This window comes from Amblyomma mixtum, chromosome 3 (assembly GCF_055824585.1).
Source record: "Amblyomma mixtum isolate Tamu chromosome 3, ASM5582458v1, whole genome shotgun sequence".
In the NCBI taxonomy this organism is placed as follows: Eukaryota; Metazoa; Arthropoda; class Arachnida; order Ixodida; family Ixodidae; genus Amblyomma; species Amblyomma mixtum.
Genome location: NC_143014.1, coordinates 44,841,510 through 44,858,533, shown reverse-complemented (window position 1 = coordinate 44,858,533; position 17,024 = coordinate 44,841,510). Strand labels below are relative to the sequence as shown.

The window sequence follows — 17,024 nt, the reverse complement described above, 5'->3', positions numbered from 1 at the left end:
CGCTATTTCCTGTCCAGAGTTGTCGACGACATCCTGCGTTCGTGTTCTACCAAGCATAAGATTGCCACAGCATACCACCCACAGACAAACGGGCTAACCGAGCGTTTGAATCGAACATTAACAGACATGTTGTCTATGTACGTCTCCCCCGACCACAAAGACTGGGATCTCGCCTTGCCCTATGTGACGTTCGCTTACAACACCTCCAGGCATGACACAACTGGTTACTCTCCGTTCTATCTCTTATACGGCAGACACGCCGTCCTGCCATTGGACACACTCGTGCCATCCGCTGACCGTCCCGTCACCGCCTTCGCCCGGGACGCCATTGCTCAAGCTGAAGACACTCGCCAAATCGCCCAAACTCGGCTCCAAGCGTCCCAACAAGCGCAGAAGTCATTGTACGATAATCGCCATCGTCATGTCACCTACGAACCGGGGTCGCTCGTTCTTCTGTGGTCCCCTTCCCGTCGCGTCGGTCTCTCTGAAAAACTTTTGTCTCCCTACCATGGTCCTTATCGTGTTGTGCGTCAGGTCACCAATGTCACGTATGAAGTTGCTCCTCATACACCTGCCTCCTCTTCATGTACACCACCCACCGACATTGTTCACGTTATGCGCCTCAAGCCCTACCACGCCGCTCCTCTATCACCGGCCTAACGCCGGGACGGCGCTCATGCCGCCGGGGGTCATGCTACGACGAAGAGAAAGTGGAAGTCGAAGTGGCCTCCTGCGTGAAAGGGTCGCACGAAGAAGAAGAGGTTGTTGGTGCTTCCTGATGCTCGCCGCTAGGAACTATTATCCTACCGCTTGTAAATAAATGTAAATAGTATTTCCCCGTAACAATATTGCTTCGAGAGAACAAGGACGATGCAGACGAAGAGTATGTGTGGGTCTGGCATGCGCTCGCTGGCTTGTTTCATCATGGTAGCCTGTGCCTTGATGTCCCATGTGCCCTGTGCTTGTGTCTTGTGTGGTTTACGTGCTGTGAACTCCTTCCGCCTCGTAACATCTTGGTGAAGGCACGGGTTTTCCCATCCTCCGCGTCCTGGCACGTTGCACCACGGAGCTTCGCAGCGGTCGCTACACCAGAACAGCTGCAATGACTCAACCCCACACCTGCTCAGTCTTGAGTGCTTGTCGCGGACGATGGCACGGTTGCTGTTGAAGGACTCTGTACCGCTCGCGTTAGTGTTGCCGGCCATGGTCTGCTGGTAGAGTTGACTGTTTTGGACCCCTGTGCACATGACCTTATTTTTGGTTTCAATTTTTTGTGTGAATGCTCAGCTCTTATCAACTGTTCGCAAGGCGTTTTGCACCTTGCTCTCCCACCCATCGATCCCGAACCCTTGTCTTCTGTGCCCTGATTGTATTCTTCTAGCCAAGTTTCTCTGCCATCACGAGCCGCATCTTTCGTTGCCCTGCGTCCCAACCTGTCTATCCCTGATGGTGACTACCTAGTTGCACCTATTGCCGATCTGCTGCTGAGCCGCAACATTGCACAGCCCCATATGGTCGCTAGAGTCAGTGTTAGATTTCATAAATGATTCCTTAATTTCTGTGCTGTTCGTATACCCACTGGAATAGAATGACTTCACAGTGCCTTCTGAACCTCTCCAGCGTGAGACAAATAATGAAAATGCAAGTGTGTATGATCATAAGCACATTGCTATAGTAGGATACAACTTACAAAACAGTATTTAGTAACAATGGGCCACGGTCTGCAGCGTCCCATATTACTGCACTGACCAAGCACAACAATAAGCGAAATCAGCTTTTTAATCTTTGACTATAATAAACACACCAGAGGCATCAAAATTCTAGGGCGTATTTTTACTTGGGATTAGCTTCTTTTTTAGGCAACATAAAAAGTTAGCACAGCACACTACCGTTCTTTTGTCACGGACGATTTCTGTGTGGTGGCCCACAATGTGGACAGTTTCACTGCGGGCGAAAGTTTTATCCGACTGTAGTAAACGAGAAGGAAATAAGCTTGCACGCAAACAGCGTTTAAAAAAGTACCCAGACTCCTCACTACTGACTGGTATGTTGCTGATTCTGCAACCTTTTATTGTCTTATGAGAAAACAGTACTAAATATCTTACTGTTTTCAGAAATGTGCATATAACACAGAGGATCTAATTTCACATGCAAGGCCACCTGAGACAATGCTACTATGCCAGGTTGAAAAGACAGCTGCATGTCCAAACAAATCCAATTAAGCTGTAGTCCAGACTGGCCGACAGTGCACTAGTTGCATCAATGGCTGTGAGAACCAAAATTCTATGTCTCTTCTTTTTGCAGGAAAGCAAGAAATGATCGCAAAACTGTCATGTGTGCTTGCTTCCAAGTATATCACACAAGTTGGGGATTATTGAAATTTGAATTTATTACCAAAAAAAAAGGGAGTGCACAGTACTTATAAACGTTGTGGCTCAAATGATGCTATGATGTCCATTATTTTTGCCTTGCATTGGCTGGCTATCTGCGGTGGCCACCTGCCAAGGGTCATCCCAATTGATAGACCAAAGGCCTCATTTTCAGACATTTTTTTTTGAAGCTGCAAAAGCAGCTGATCCTCAAAACTGTCATTTTTTCGTTTTTTGGCCTCGGGCCTTCTCACAAGGCTTTCTGGAGGTGCAGGTAATTCTATCTGCATGTCGCAGCTTTCTGCTGCTGTTTCAGGTGTTGAATGAACTGAGGGGCCATCCATCATTGCTGCGAAGATGTCTTCTGCGGTGCTGGGCTCATCAAGCACTGGCCTCTCTGTCTGTCGTGCAGTGGAACTACACGTTGTTCTGGAAGAGAAAACAGATGTCAGTAAATTGCATAAAGGCAGCACTTCCTTTGATATCTTTAATTATCTTATACAGAGCCATTGAGTTCCTCAATTGGCTGTTGTCCTCAACTTCTTTGCACTGCATGTTCGAGAAGGCATTATTATCTCTTCTTGCTAGTCTGAAAATCAGCATTTAGAATCTTGCATCTTTCTTTCTCTTTCACCCATAACTTTTGCCAACCTCCTTTCCTCGGCTACTTGCAATGCCTCTTGAGACAACCATCTTGCTTTCTTGCATTTCTTTGCCTTTGGCACTATCTCAGCAGTAACCTCCGGTAAGATACACGAACATCAGTCCACATCTCTTCAAGCGCCCTCTCACCTAGATCGAATTCTTGAAATTGGTTTCTCACTTCCAGTGCATATTCTGATGGAATTTGATCCAAATCGTACGTGAATGGCCTGCTAGCTTTCTGAGCTTGCTTCAATCGAAGCTTAAATTTGGCAACAAGAGGCTGATGATCGGTACGACAATCTGCTCCAGACTTTGTTTTTACAGATTTTCGTCCACTGCATTTTCAGCGCAGTCATTTAATGAACCCATGACATCTATCATGCAAGCCATGCGGATGCAAGCCTGAATGCTTTGAGGCATTCGGTGCTGTTAGTAAAGTTCTACATAAATAGCAAAAATGGAAGACAAAGGCAAAGAGCGATGTCATTTGCGGCATCTGCTATCTACTGAAAAAGCTCCGCCCGGAGGAAATTAGTGACAGGAGAAACGACAGAGTGGCGCAATGCGGATTGTAGGGATTTCCGAGAGGGGATGGCGGAAAGAACGTAATCTCAAAACACTGCACTACGTATACAAAGCCCATTCACATACACATGCAAACCAGTTATGAAAAAGTTCCACTGCTAGCGCGCTGTTGTACACGCAAGTTCCGCGCCGCACGCCAGCGGCCACCACCTCCGTACACACAAGTAGTACACGCTGCACATGCAAGCTGCATGTGTTTTGACCTGTCACTGTCAAGCAGCAGGCTTGGGGGCATCGCATAATATACCATACGACTGCTGACACAAAATAACAAGCGCGTAATATGACAAATAAAAGTGCGTTGCGTTCAATACGTACTTTCTTGGTCGGCCGCAATCCCGGTAAAATTCCATAGCTTGGGCGAATTCCCACGTTCGCTTCGCAACATATCCGCTCCCACTCCTTTTGGACAGCTCAATTGCCTTCTGTTCTCTCGTGTAACGATCTCGGAGCCGCTTCCACAACTTTAGGCATTCGTCCACTACAGTACGAAAGAAAAACAAGCGGCTTGCAGCAACCACAACAAAGGGTAAACACTACAGACGGCGAGTAGCGACGGCTTATTTTACCTGTAGCCAGGCCGCTTTCCCTTGCGATCCGTTTCCAGGCGTTTTCCTTCCGCTCCGTGTCCCTGTATTCGAGTTTTCGCGTGTCATACACACAAGGGTGTCTGCTAATTGCCTCAATGAATGCCTCAATGACGCTGTCGGAATACACGGCCATGCTGCCTACTTCCGCCATGGCTTCCCGTTGTGGACCGTGCCTCCCGCGTTGCGCGCAAAGGCTCTCGGTCAGACACGCAGTGCATTCTGGGTAGCGCAGGCGTCTGCTGTCGGCGCGAGATAGAGCAGGTTCTATTTCGACGTTGTGCAGCCGGCGCGCGTTGGTGGACGTCGGCGACGTTGGCGCGCCGGACTGTAGAGTGCCCCGTTTCTGCTAGCGTGACGTCGCTGTGCCGCGCGCTCGCGCGCGCACGCGTCACGTCGGACTATAAACGAGCCTTTAAGGTTGTGGAAGCTGACGTCCTACTGCAGTAGTGCCTGAAAGAAAACCACATCTCGCAAAAATGTCTTTTTAACTCTTGTTTTCAGCTGCCATTCACTGCAGAACGAAAACCTTGCGATTTCACAGAAATACTGGAGTAATTAAATACTTCTCGTCGTTTCCCGCTTTCCTTCTCTTTATTTTTTTTTCTTCATTCGGCACATCATTCCGTATGTGAAAGGTATTCTTATGAGCATGATCTGCCTTGATATGTACAGCTCCAGTCACCAAGACTTACTGCACTTGCAGGACTTGAATTAGGTTTTCAGAACCCACTCTTCGTCGTGGGGCTGGTGATACGTCGTTGTGCGCGAATAGGCAGCCAAATCAGCGTCGCGAGTCAGAGCGGCGTCAGTATGACGTCTCACAGATGCAAGCATTTATGGAGAAATCGCGCTCCTTGTGCTGCAGAGAAACCTGGTTTTACGCGACTCTTGCACCTCGAGCACATTATTGAAAATCGGGTTCAACCAAGGCAGGGCACTCGCACAAGATATGGGTGATTGTCTCACAGGCGCAGTTAAGACATAAGCTGCGATGTGCTCTGGACCGCCTGGACCCTCGCCCTTTCACAGAGGCCAAGATCCTCGGTCCGTGGCCACAACAGTCAACTGCCATCAAGGCTTACAAGGCACTCTTTCGCTTTTTGAGAGCGACTGCCTTAATTGACAGACTGTGATTATTTCTCGTTACTTCTCTCTTTCCTCTTTAATTCCCCTCATTCCCTTCCCCTGTGCAGGGTAGCCAACCGGAATCCTTCCTGGTTAACATCCCTGCCTTTCCCTCTCTCTCTCTCTCTCTCTCTCTCTCGGGTTCAACCAGATTTCTACCCGAAAATGTACCTTCTAAGGAATGTAGTTTTCCAGAGCGCAAAGTTGAAGGCACCGAACAAAAATGAGTGGATATCTTCTGCTTGTTCCAGACGGGCGTTTTACAACTTCCTTTTTCATGAAGCGGCGAAATTTGAGAATAAGTTAGAAAAGCGCGCTGCGAGTCTTTCGAACACGAATTTCAAACCTGAATTATGGCACCTTTTACTGTTTAATCTGATTTTTAACCGAATTTGAGGTAAAAAAAAAAAAATCGCCCTTTTTTATATCACCATGTCTAGAAAAATAAAGCCGCAAAACCACCGTCCTAAGACATAGTCATTTGCAATAAGGGTTCCCTGGGCATCACCACATTGCTCGCTGGACTGCTGTGTGCACCTGGCGCCATATAGCACGGTGGAGGAGCTGTTTCGACATCTCCCTCGCCCGATGAAAAAGGCTGTGCAATGAATGGAAGAACATCTACGCAGCCTGAGCTCCATTCCGAGACAAGGCGGGTGCGCGATCATCACAGCTCTCCTCCCCACTTACAAGCAGACGCAACATATGAAAGCGAATAAGCGGCCCCTGGCGATGCATTCCGATCGCGCTCTTGTATATTTGTTCTAAACATTGCAGGCACACCATCGCGCTATTTCGTGCCGTCTGCTTTAGAAGGCGCTGTGCGTGCCAAAGTGCTCGTTCTGTGCGTATTCCGCGTTTGAAATTGGAGGAACTCTATTTAAAACTCTTCCTGTTCTAAAAATTGATGCTTGCGACGAGGCGTGCTTCCAATTTTTAGAACAGCTATAGGCGCGCGCATTGCCCCAGGGCTCGCGTGTTCTCTTTCACATTGCTTCCGCTTGTACTTTCATTTTCATTAAACTATTTCATGTTTGCTTTTCTGATCATTATTAAGGTTTCAGTGAATGGTGCCTGCTCGCACCTTCGTCAGTGTCGCGCTCTCTGTTAACCTTCCTGCATTTGCTGATTTTAGTAAAAAGTTGCATATTCGGCACACTGTTACCGCGGCTTTCTTTTCATCCTAACCTCGGCCTCCTCTGCCATGGCACTCGGTATTTCATTTCAGCGTTTTACAATGGCCCTTTCAAACTTTACACGTACGGCTGCACATCATCGAATCCATTTAAAAACGACAGCAGTCGATTCCTTTCGCTTTTCAATTACATAACTGGCGTTTAAGTTCAGTCACGTCTACTAGGTGCAAAACCGTGTCGGCATATTCGGCGGACAGATCTAGTACCGAGAGGACATAAATCGTGTATGCAGCAGTTTAAGGCATGAATAACTTGAAAAGTTGTGCCGCTAGACGTTTTTATTGTTTCACGGTCCACATGCCCGTGAACGTGTACGCGGACTGTGACATGTCTTCACAGTAAGCTGCCTCTGAGAAATCGACCAACCGGAAAGCCACTGCCACGGCCCAGAGGTATTATCCATGGCTGCGCCCAGATCGGCTGATTTGAAAGGTCTAGGTATATACCGGGTGTTTAAGCGAAGCTAAACCAAAATTTTTGAAAATAGGCTTTTTCAGGTATGAAAGCGGCTTCTGCAGCGCAATAATACCTGCGTTGGCGGACATTAGAAAAGAGGTAAATAATCTTGACCAGTTAGCCACTCAGCTAATTTTTGATAATTAACTTTCTAACTATAACTGTCAGGCTGCTGGTTACAATTAGAGATTTGTAGCCAGTCGTTAGCAATAGCCACATCAGTTTTTAGAATTTCGAAAACGCGATTACCCTCAGCGCCGTGGCTCGACAAAACTTGCCAATTTCAATTAGTACGTGCACTGGAGGGGTTGTTTTGCCTGCAAGCTTTGCGAAAGCGCATGCATTTTGGCACGATGTTAGAGAAACTTGTTGGGCCACAGCCAAGGGCGTCCGCAGAATTTTTTGCAGGGGGGGGCCCCGTTGGTGCCCCGGGGGGGGGGGGGGGGGGGGGGGGTATGTTCGTAGCAGAAAGGCGCTATTTGCGGAGTAAATTTATTTATTTATATATAAATAAAAATTAAACAAAATGCACACATGAAAGAAAAATTACAAACAGCAAATTAAAGCGCGGCTATGAGAGGTACATTGGAGTTTATCAACGAAGAAACAACTAAAATTAATAAAAATGCAAAAAGATGCTATATCACTTCGTGGAGAAGAGTGCTCAGTCTTGCTGCATACGGGTTCTCGACTCACCCGGATTGATGACCAGCACACAGCACAATATGTTCACAAACACGCAACTACAGTCACTCAGTCAGTCTTCCTTGAACAGCAACTGTAGGCGCCTCGGATTTTTCTGGGCGAATTGCGTAATTACACGTGTGATAAATTCACTTCTGTGCTTCATTACACGCTCTCGGTGCACACTCATCATACACATTGATTGGAAAAACTGTTGAACGCGTACGTTGAAAACAAAAGATGACTATATATACAACGAAAACTTATTTACAAGATAAATGCACGCTCGCAGCTTCATACACCTCGCTCCATCTTGCTTGCGCATCCGCACAGTCGAGCAACCGCACACACACTGCTCTCCGCTCGTCGTTTTCTCGTCCGCTGTCTTGGTTGTTCTCAGCTTCGCTGACAACCGGCCACTAAAAACACCCAAGCACAAACACAGAGGCGCGCACACGTGCAAGGGCTTACTTGCCGCAGTATCCCCGAATGCGCACTTTGGGGGTGAAAGGAACGCCGCGCAACTTCCGAGGGGAAGGGACACTCGCCACTCCAGTCGGAAAATTTGTTTTTGTGTTTTTATGGGGTTCAGAGCCCCAAAACGACTCAGGCTATGAGGGATGGAGTAGTACAGAGTTCCGGGTAATGTCGACCACCTGGGTCTCTTTACCATGCACTGACACGCACAGTACATGGGCGCTGTTGTGATTTGAGGCCCAGCCAGAGGTGACAGGCGAGCCAGGCAGGCGCCATCGGGCTGCGTTGACCAAAGGCGCTGGTTTTCGCAGAAGACGCAAAGAACGCTGGTGTGGGGGCGCCTCGGGAGACTGCGTCGCCGTGAACAAAAGCAGCTAATCCCCTTTGCCGGAGATTCTGAAAGCGGCGCTTCTACCGAACTGCGCTACCCGTGGATCGGAGGAGACAGCGAGCGGCGGCGGCGCCAACTCATCGCCCGCTTGCCCCTGAGCAGCCCGACAAAGCGGGGGTGGACACGGCTGATTTTACCTTCCCTCCTTAAGAATTCATCGGTGACCGGCGTAACGATAGGCGAAAACAAGATGCCCCGTGCACTGTCTGCCTCCGTGTCGCTATCTCTCTAGAGATCAAAGAAACAGACACCCATCTCAAGGCGGCTCGAAACACATGCTCGCCGGTGCCGCTGTATGTCTGGAACAGGTCGCCCTTCAGTAGAGCTAACGATGGCGTGGTTTGAAAACGGCGGAACGACGCACGCCCGGACGCGGCATTTCGCAGATGTGACCATGCGGGGCTGCTTTTACCCTTTTGACTGAGCGCACCACCGCCCCTGGCGTGCGGCCATCACTCACGGTTCGAGTGAGTGATTTTCCAGGGGGGTGCAGCAGCCCCCCCTTGCCCCCCCCTCCGGACGCCCATGGCCACAGCACCAAGGGTTATTGGGTTTTAGAAATTATAAAAACTGATCTGCATATTACTAACGAACGGCTACAAATCTAATTGCAGCCGGTTGCCTAACTGCGATGGTTAAAAGGTTAATTGCCAGAAATTAGTTTAGCTGCTAACTTGTTGAATTTATTCACTTTTTTTAATGTACGCCAAAGCATGTATCACTGTGCCGCAAAAGCTGCCTTCATACCTCAAAAAGCCTACCTATAAAAATTTAGGTTCACCTTCGCTGAAACACCTGATATAAGCGTGGAGCAGGAGTAGCCGTCGAACTGATGATGATTAGGTATGCTTCGGACATCACATAGTAAACAAGCATTTTGCTTTGCTTATATCCATAACCTAGTGATGTAGTGCTGCAATGAAAGGATGAAAGAACTGCATGCGATACAGGGATCTCCAGTAACGAAACAGACACATGCGCGTCGACTGCTGCTCGCGCGTTGTGCAGCGATCACCCTTCACCTGTTCGAGAGACTGCAATTTATAGCGTTACTCGAGACACGCGTTCAGCATTGAGACTGAATCCCTCCTTTGCAGCTGTTTCCATTGCCTAATGCACACGTAGTGCAAATGCTGCCACCCACGAAGACAAAAAAGTCCCTCCCCGGAGACTTGTTTCGGTTAGGTGCCCGGAGGGACGTCTTGTTTCGCCATTCGGGATTGCATGTATTGTCTGCCACTTACTATACGGCAACGGGCCAGTCTTACGACTGAACAGATCAGCGCATGTTTTGATCGAGAATACCCGTAAATCTCAACTGCATAAAAGAAAGCAGCTGTTTTGAGGGCAGGCAACCGGCTGCGGCTTTCGAAATGATAGTGGCGTAAAACGGTCTAGTGGTATACGTGACCTTCGAGTGTACGTAACCGAGCGCAGTCTCCCTTTCTGGAGACGCTAAAATGCGGTGTTCAGAGAGCAGACGTCCGTTGCAGACGCACCGCACGCAGGAGCCAAAATAGCCCTCGGAGAGTGCGTGCTGCCCAGAGTCGACGCGTGCCTTGGAGCAGTCGCCGACCAGAGGCGCGTGACCGTACGCTGGTCAGAAGCATCGAACGCTGGGCGAATTGGTTATCGTTCATAGCGGACACGCAATGCAAAAACAAAACAAAACAAAGGCACACCTGGGATAATACAGGGGACGAGTGCTCGTCCTTGCTATTCTGTCGTTTTCTTTTTTTTTTGCGCTGTTTGCTAGTTATGAACGTTACGTGGTCACGCAGAGTTAATACTTATAAAACAGACAGACATAGGCTGTTATCATGAAGTCTGTCAAGGAAATCTTTGTACCGTCTCCCCTCCCTCGTTTCACTGTTTAGGAATATTCCACTATATGTATATACCCACCCTACGGGTCTTCATGCGTAGCGCGCACAGTAATTTTTTTATGGCCTAATATTTTCCCTCCCTCCCTACAGGAAACCTGCCCTGTTTCCGGTCGGGCAACTGTGAAATGGAACAACAGTGCGTCTGACCGCTATTAGGTTAAGTGCTGCAAATGACTTAACCTAATAGTGATGATGATGCGTAAACCGTTTAACGACCAAATTATGAAGGAATGCAAGGCAAATCGGGATTGCGGCATTATGGAAACTTGTGTAAATAGTACCTACGAAGGAAAACTAAGTCCAACAGCTTGCTAATACAGCACAAGAATGGGAAATCGGTATGACGTGAATTAGTGCCAGTGGGAACTTGGTCCATTTTCTGCAAATAGTCAGAGATGTGTAGAAAACCAAACTGGAGGTGCGTCTTCACAATGTATATGGTACAAACAGCAGTTCTTTCTTAGAGAGAGGTATACAGCTTGCATCTGCAGCAAATGAAATCTATTTGACAATTATAGTGCAGTCGCTTTCTTCCTGTTTTTTTGTTTTTTTTTGCAAAGCTACATTTTCGGGGCCGTCTGTTCTCGCTCTCGTCGTCGCTTTATTCTACTATTAAGAACATTAAACTCAGACAGTTGTTGTCCTTCGACACTGTCCTGCCTGCCATCACTGCTGCGACTCATATTCAACGACTGAACCCTTTCTAAAACGGCGCATGCGGTCTGGACCATCATTGTCGCGGTCATTTTAGATAGGAGAGGCAATGTCGTGAATTGGCGAACGAAAAAATAACAAGTTATTCGTCAAAAAGAAAGTTTCAAGCAAGAGCCTAAGGAGTGCAAACAATTTTCAATCGCTCTAATTACTTCCTGTTCTTCCCACAACAGCGCTCACAAAATGAGACAGTCTAGATCGGTTGAACGTTGGCTCGGAAAAGCACATTCAAGCGCCCTTTTCCTTCACACAGCTTCCCCACAGTGGTGTTAAACATTTTCACCAAAATGCGCTGGCTACTTGCACCATATTGACACCAGAATTTGTATGCGAGATCTTTGCAGGAATGAGTGCCCGGCGTATAAATGGTATGTCGCGAAGTAGTGTCACTGGACGTTATAGGGAAAGTAATTATGGAACATCGAATACAACACAGCTTGTCTTCACGAAGGAACAAGTGAAAGTAACTGATGCGAAGAAAACGGAATGTGTGGCATTTCCACCGTCCTTGTTTTCTCTGGTCTCTGTCAACTGCCATCTCTTCTCTTTCATTGCAGTGTTCCATCCTGTCGGCATTAACGTCGAGCAGTACAGACCATGTACAGACAAAGCGAATGAGGGTGTCAGACAAGTATTATTCTTCATACAGTTGTTTTGTTTCTTAATTTATTGCACGCAAATTAGCTGTCTTGGCGCTTAGTGATAACTAAAGGAAAACTTTCGGGCGCCCAAAGAGAACAATCGCGAAGGTTTTCGAAAAAAAAAATTACTTTCATAGAAATTGACTGCACCCACACAGCAACAGCAATGACGGGGCATACAGCCCCATATTTTTTTTCAACTGCACCGCTCTTTATACTACAATATTCATCGATACACAGTTTTCATTGCTCGACTTATCTCCCAATAATATACAGGCTTGATATCTCAACGAATTCAATTAAAAACAGTACCCTTTCCATAAGAACACCTGAAAAGAAAGTACAAGCGTGCAAGGCTTATTTCCCACTCGGCAGCATTTCCCGACCGCCAGCGGCGCTCCGGCTCGGCACCTCGTGCCCGCATACTCCACGAAGTCCTGCCGCGTACAGTATGCGCTACAGCTGCCTTGGGCTGCCCGACCCACGTTGTCTGCGCGCGCACACACCCGCCCAGGATCGCGCAACGCGAGGCCACCTGCGACGCGGCTGGCCCGGCCGACCTCGTCCGTTCACCCATACGGCTCGCGCACAGCCCCTCAGCTGGCCTGCCCGCGCTCTACTTCTGTAAACCGGTGACTTGCGATGACAGCCGCCGCTCCGCGCCACGTTGCCTCAAAGCGGCCGCACAAACGCTCCCGACGACGAGCGGCATGACAGCGCCGGCGCCTCTCGCGCACTTCCTGAACGAGGAGTCGTCGGTCGCCTTTGCGGTCGCTGCAGCGGCCGCCGAGCGCGGCGTGTTTTGTCGCCGGGGTCGGCGACAAGCGCGGCCGACCTGCGGGGGCCCCTCGCGTCTCCCGCGTGGGCGGGGGCGCAAGATTAATTCGTGCGGCATCGCGTCTCGCGGGTGGCGGCGTCCCGCGTGTGGGAGCGAGGCCCCGCTCGCTGATCGCGATAGCGCCACGCCATGGGCTGGGCGCGGGAGGGAGTCGGCGCTGGGCGCGCTGCTCGTTCCCTGGCCGCGCGTGGCGTTGACCTGCCACTCTTGCGGCCGCTCCGCGCGGACCCGCGGCTGTTGAGAGGCGGTGCCATCGCGTGAAGACGAGAAGGCTTGCGCGCCTCGGCTGTGGAAAGCCGGTGGCATTCACCCAAGTTTGCATTTTCGAAATTGCGTTGATTATGAGAATCGACTTCCTTACTTTCAGCCCACCGTTTTGGACGCACAGAACGGTGGCACATTATGTGTCGCTTTAACATATGGTCGACAACAATGAGTCGGGAAAAGCGTGGTTCACAGCCACAAATCAGTTGCGTACAAAAAAAAAAAAATTGAGAGGCCGACTACAAGCGTCTGGTAAGTGCAATTTCTGAAGCAACCTTAAGCTTCCTGATATCAGATTTCCATTGTTCCGCTCAGCTAACCTCGTGTGACATTCTCTGAAAATTAACCGCGTTATTTCAAAATAAACGCAGATGACATTCGTTAACGCAAAACGATACGATAAATGATGTGGCCATTAATTCTCCTATCCGCACGCACTATCCCTACTCTAGAATGGATACAAGGTTTGTCACTGTAAAGCCTCACGACACCTGCAGGCAAACCAATTACTGCAGCTTATTGGCCTCACTGCATGCATACGGTCCTCCAAGTCAAGCAGGTTGCGTCGACCGACGAATCTGGCCTCCTGTACAATGCCCCCGTGGGCCCTGTCTCGCACTGAAGTCACCGACATGCGCGAGAATGCGCGCGCATCAACGACCTCGGCAAGCAGTCAACATGCAGAGGCCGTCAGCTGCGCATGCATCATCAGCGCATGAAAAGTGATTTACGGCAGGCGGCAGCGGGCTCGCTTCCCTGTCCCTAACAACGTGTTCGCACAGATCGCGCTGTTCCCTATCGGTCTGGGGGTGTCGGAAATGGGCGCAAAACCCACGTCCGCCTCGACATTAAGATTCGGGTCACGCATGGTGTTCTCTTAGCTTCGTCGCCAACGCAAGCAGCGGCCCGAGGCGGGCGCCTTGTATCCTCGCAGTTTCACCTGTCTCGGCGCTTGTACGGAACCGAGAAGAAATGCCGCGCACCTCTCATCGAGGGCGCACAGGGGTCACTGCGTCGCACAGTTTACTTTCGAGATCGTTGGTCTGCGCTGCTTCGTGCATCGCGCATGCGTGGTGTGGTGCACCCAAAGCGGCCTCCTTCTTCGATGGAGGGCGCTGCACGCAAATCGCGCTAAGGTCGCCTTTTTGCGGCTTTAGCTACACGGCAGCCCATGCACGCTTCGCTCCTAAGTTCTTTTACGGAGAAGCTGCACAGCTACCCTATTAACATGCAGCGCAGAAATTCTGGAAAGAATCAGCGGATGTGGTTGCTTTGACTGCCCATTTTTAAACACCCCTGAGTTCCAGAGCTGGTGGCAGCTAGTCGGCAGCTGTGCTAATGAAGACTTTCTCAAGAACAGCTATTGCTCAGCGGCTTGGCCATCACCATCGCCGTCGTCCCCACCAGTTTATTGCCGGATCAAGGCCTCTCCCATTGATTTTTCTTTAGTCCTGCCCTGCATCACCCGCGGCAAGCTTACCCCGTCAAGTATCTTGATCTCACCTCTCCGCCTGCCACTTATTGGCCCATCTCTCCTCCTATTGGCTGCATACTTCGTGAATTCAGCGCCTGCCTGAAAGGCGTCCACTCCAAGGTCTGTTACATAGATTAGTTGTAGTGATTTTTACAGCAAGAATGGAATGAATATTTGCAAAAAATGCATTCGCTCTTCGCATCTAGTCTGTTTTGGTGCTGGTGCTTCTGGCAACTGCACGTTGAAGTGGGCGTAACGTGTACGCTTGTGTATAAGCTTCATCATGCAGTTGTACTTAGATTCTGTCCGTCACTTTTATTTCTAAAGCGTAGTGCTCAAAATCACAAGACATTTAACAAGCCGAATGACTAACAAAAAAAAAAAAGGCTGATTAGAAGTGGTCTGTCACGGACCGAAGCAATTGGTTTTATCTTCACCACTGCTAAAAAAAAAAAAAAAAGACTGCAGGTTCGTTTGTTTTTTTTTTTGTCTGTGTGTGTGATGCCATCTCTCGGAGAGTTCATCCAGGTTCGTACTGTTTCTGCCAGCACACATAAAAAACATGCACTAAACGAGGGCGCCGAATGCGCGCTGATCTTCTTTCGACGTTGTCCAACCGTGCCGCAATATGCTGGGCCAGTAAAACCTTTGCTGCAACGCATACTCGCGAACAGCACGCAGTGAGATTACTCCAACGCCAAAGCTGCTCGCTGCTGTGACACATTAAATTTTTCTCTTTCTAAACGTGATTAAACGCCGCCCGGAAAAAAATACGTTTCCGATAATGCGGATGCAGTAAGTGAACTGGACGTTTCTGATGTACAACTGTGCATTAACATTAACTACGGTTCAGAATTCTGCAGGGCGGACATACTTGAGTCAACGCTCCACTTCACTTCCCTTCACTGCTTCGTGTCACCGACAGCAGTTGGAAATCTTCAGGAGTAAAGCGCGCAGGAATATTCAGCAATTGCAATCGTTCCCTTGTTCAAATCAGGTTCACGACGAGCTAGCTTGTAGAGGGGAATATTTATCTTGAGAACTGTTCTTGATAACACAATAAGGGAGTAATTACTCATTGACATCCACCCAAGCGCAGCCATACGGCGACAAAGGAACGTTATACAGATGTCAATGAGTAATTACTCCCTTATTACAAGTCCACTCCACCTTGAGGGATTCCAAAGGTAAAAACTTGCGCAAACAGTAGAAGAAGAAGGAGACGGTACAACAGGACAGAGCGCAAAACCTGCGCTCTGTCCTGTTGTACCGTCTCCTTCTTCTTCTACTGTTTGCGCAAGTTTTTACCTTTGGAAATTATGAACCAACTCGCCCAGAAGAAAGTACTTATTGAGGGATTCCCCTAAACATCTGACATATACTGTTTTTGATAACGCTTGAAAAAAAAAAAAAACGCTTAGCCACAACTTATTTCCTAACTATGCACATCGGTGTGCACAGTTCGCATGTAGACTAGCAAGTTAAACAGTATCTGACTACTGCATGGCGCCATGATGTTGTTGCTAAGTGCTATTATCTGTTCGTACATAGATCGTACATAGTACTGAAGGCGCTACAGCGTAGGCGGGCATGCCATTCCTTTCATTAGCCCTATTATATATCTCGCGCAGGACCCCTTTACTCATGAATGACGCGTTCCGCTGCATGGTATGACCCGATTTTTCGTGAAAAAAGAAACAACCAGAAAACAAATCCTCCCAAAAATTACCAATACCGTGGACGAGGCACACGAAAAAGGCACGTAATATTACCTCAGACCAACCCGCGAGTAAAATATCGAAGCCACTGACAGCCCGTTATGATGCACTCTACCAGCAAACAGCGATCGCACGAGCTTACGCCCGTTACAGTAAAGACTCGATTATATAATTTTACCCCCATATGAAGTACAAGCAATTTCACCCCTGTTTATTGACTGAACAGTAAAGAAAAAAGGAAACAAGCACAAAGGTCGCTTGCCACGAATGAGGCTGCATGAAAGCCTGGCTAGTTACGAAAGCGACTGACTTCGATCACTCGACGTCAGTCCAACATACATGAAAGTGCAAATGACTCAGCAAGACCCATTGCCTCCTTCGTAACACACAGTTACGGCGCACAGAGTGAGCGAACGGCTTGTAAATGCTTGTAAACACTTGTAAATGCGCCATCGTCGAGAGTTGCTACAAGTCCTAAGAATGTTTCTACTGTACAACGTTCCAGGTGATCTGGCACAACTGCGAAGGAGAGCGTGCGCTTGCTGACGAAATAATTTACGTGAAAGCAAAAAACGGAATCAGAAATGTATACAAAACATTTTTGCACTCAGTACGTGATGCGCTAAAGCGCATACAAACGTTGCGTTTTTGCTTGCGAAACTGCAGTCAACAAGCTCTTCCTCACAACGTTTGCACATCTTCTCCTGCACGTTCGAAGTTATAAATATGCAAATATGCGCGGGCGCCCAGCTCTAGGTATCTCTTTAGGGAGAGTCTGCACCTCACTTGGCAGCCTAGGGAGCTTTTAGGGAAACCGCGGCGTCGATGAGTCGGCCGTCACGGAAGGACAGTGGTACACAAAGCCCTGCTTTGATGGGACGGTGTAGACAGTGTCACGAACCTGTCATTTCGATTCGGCTTTGTTGTGACACCGGGCGAGGTCACTCGTTTCAGCCCTTCAAGTAGAAGCC

The 17,024-nt window shown here is 48.7% G+C and overlaps 1 protein-coding gene and 1 long non-coding RNA gene across 2 annotated transcripts in view; both read right to left on the bottom strand.

Moving 5' to 3' along the window:
- The window catches only part of LOC149349997 (uncharacterized), a 140,580-nt gene that overhangs the window by 108,210 nt on the left and 15,346 nt on the right, over positions 1 to 17,024 (bottom strand). The window lies entirely within an intron of this gene.
- On the bottom strand, positions 1,741 to 4,582 carry LOC149349998 (uncharacterized). Its single transcript, XR_016289428.1, has 3 exons — positions 4,169 to 4,582; positions 3,918 to 4,080; positions 1,741 to 2,798 (listed from the first exon to the last, which is right to left on the bottom strand). It is a non-coding gene; the product is annotated as an uncharacterized LOC149349998 (long non-coding RNA).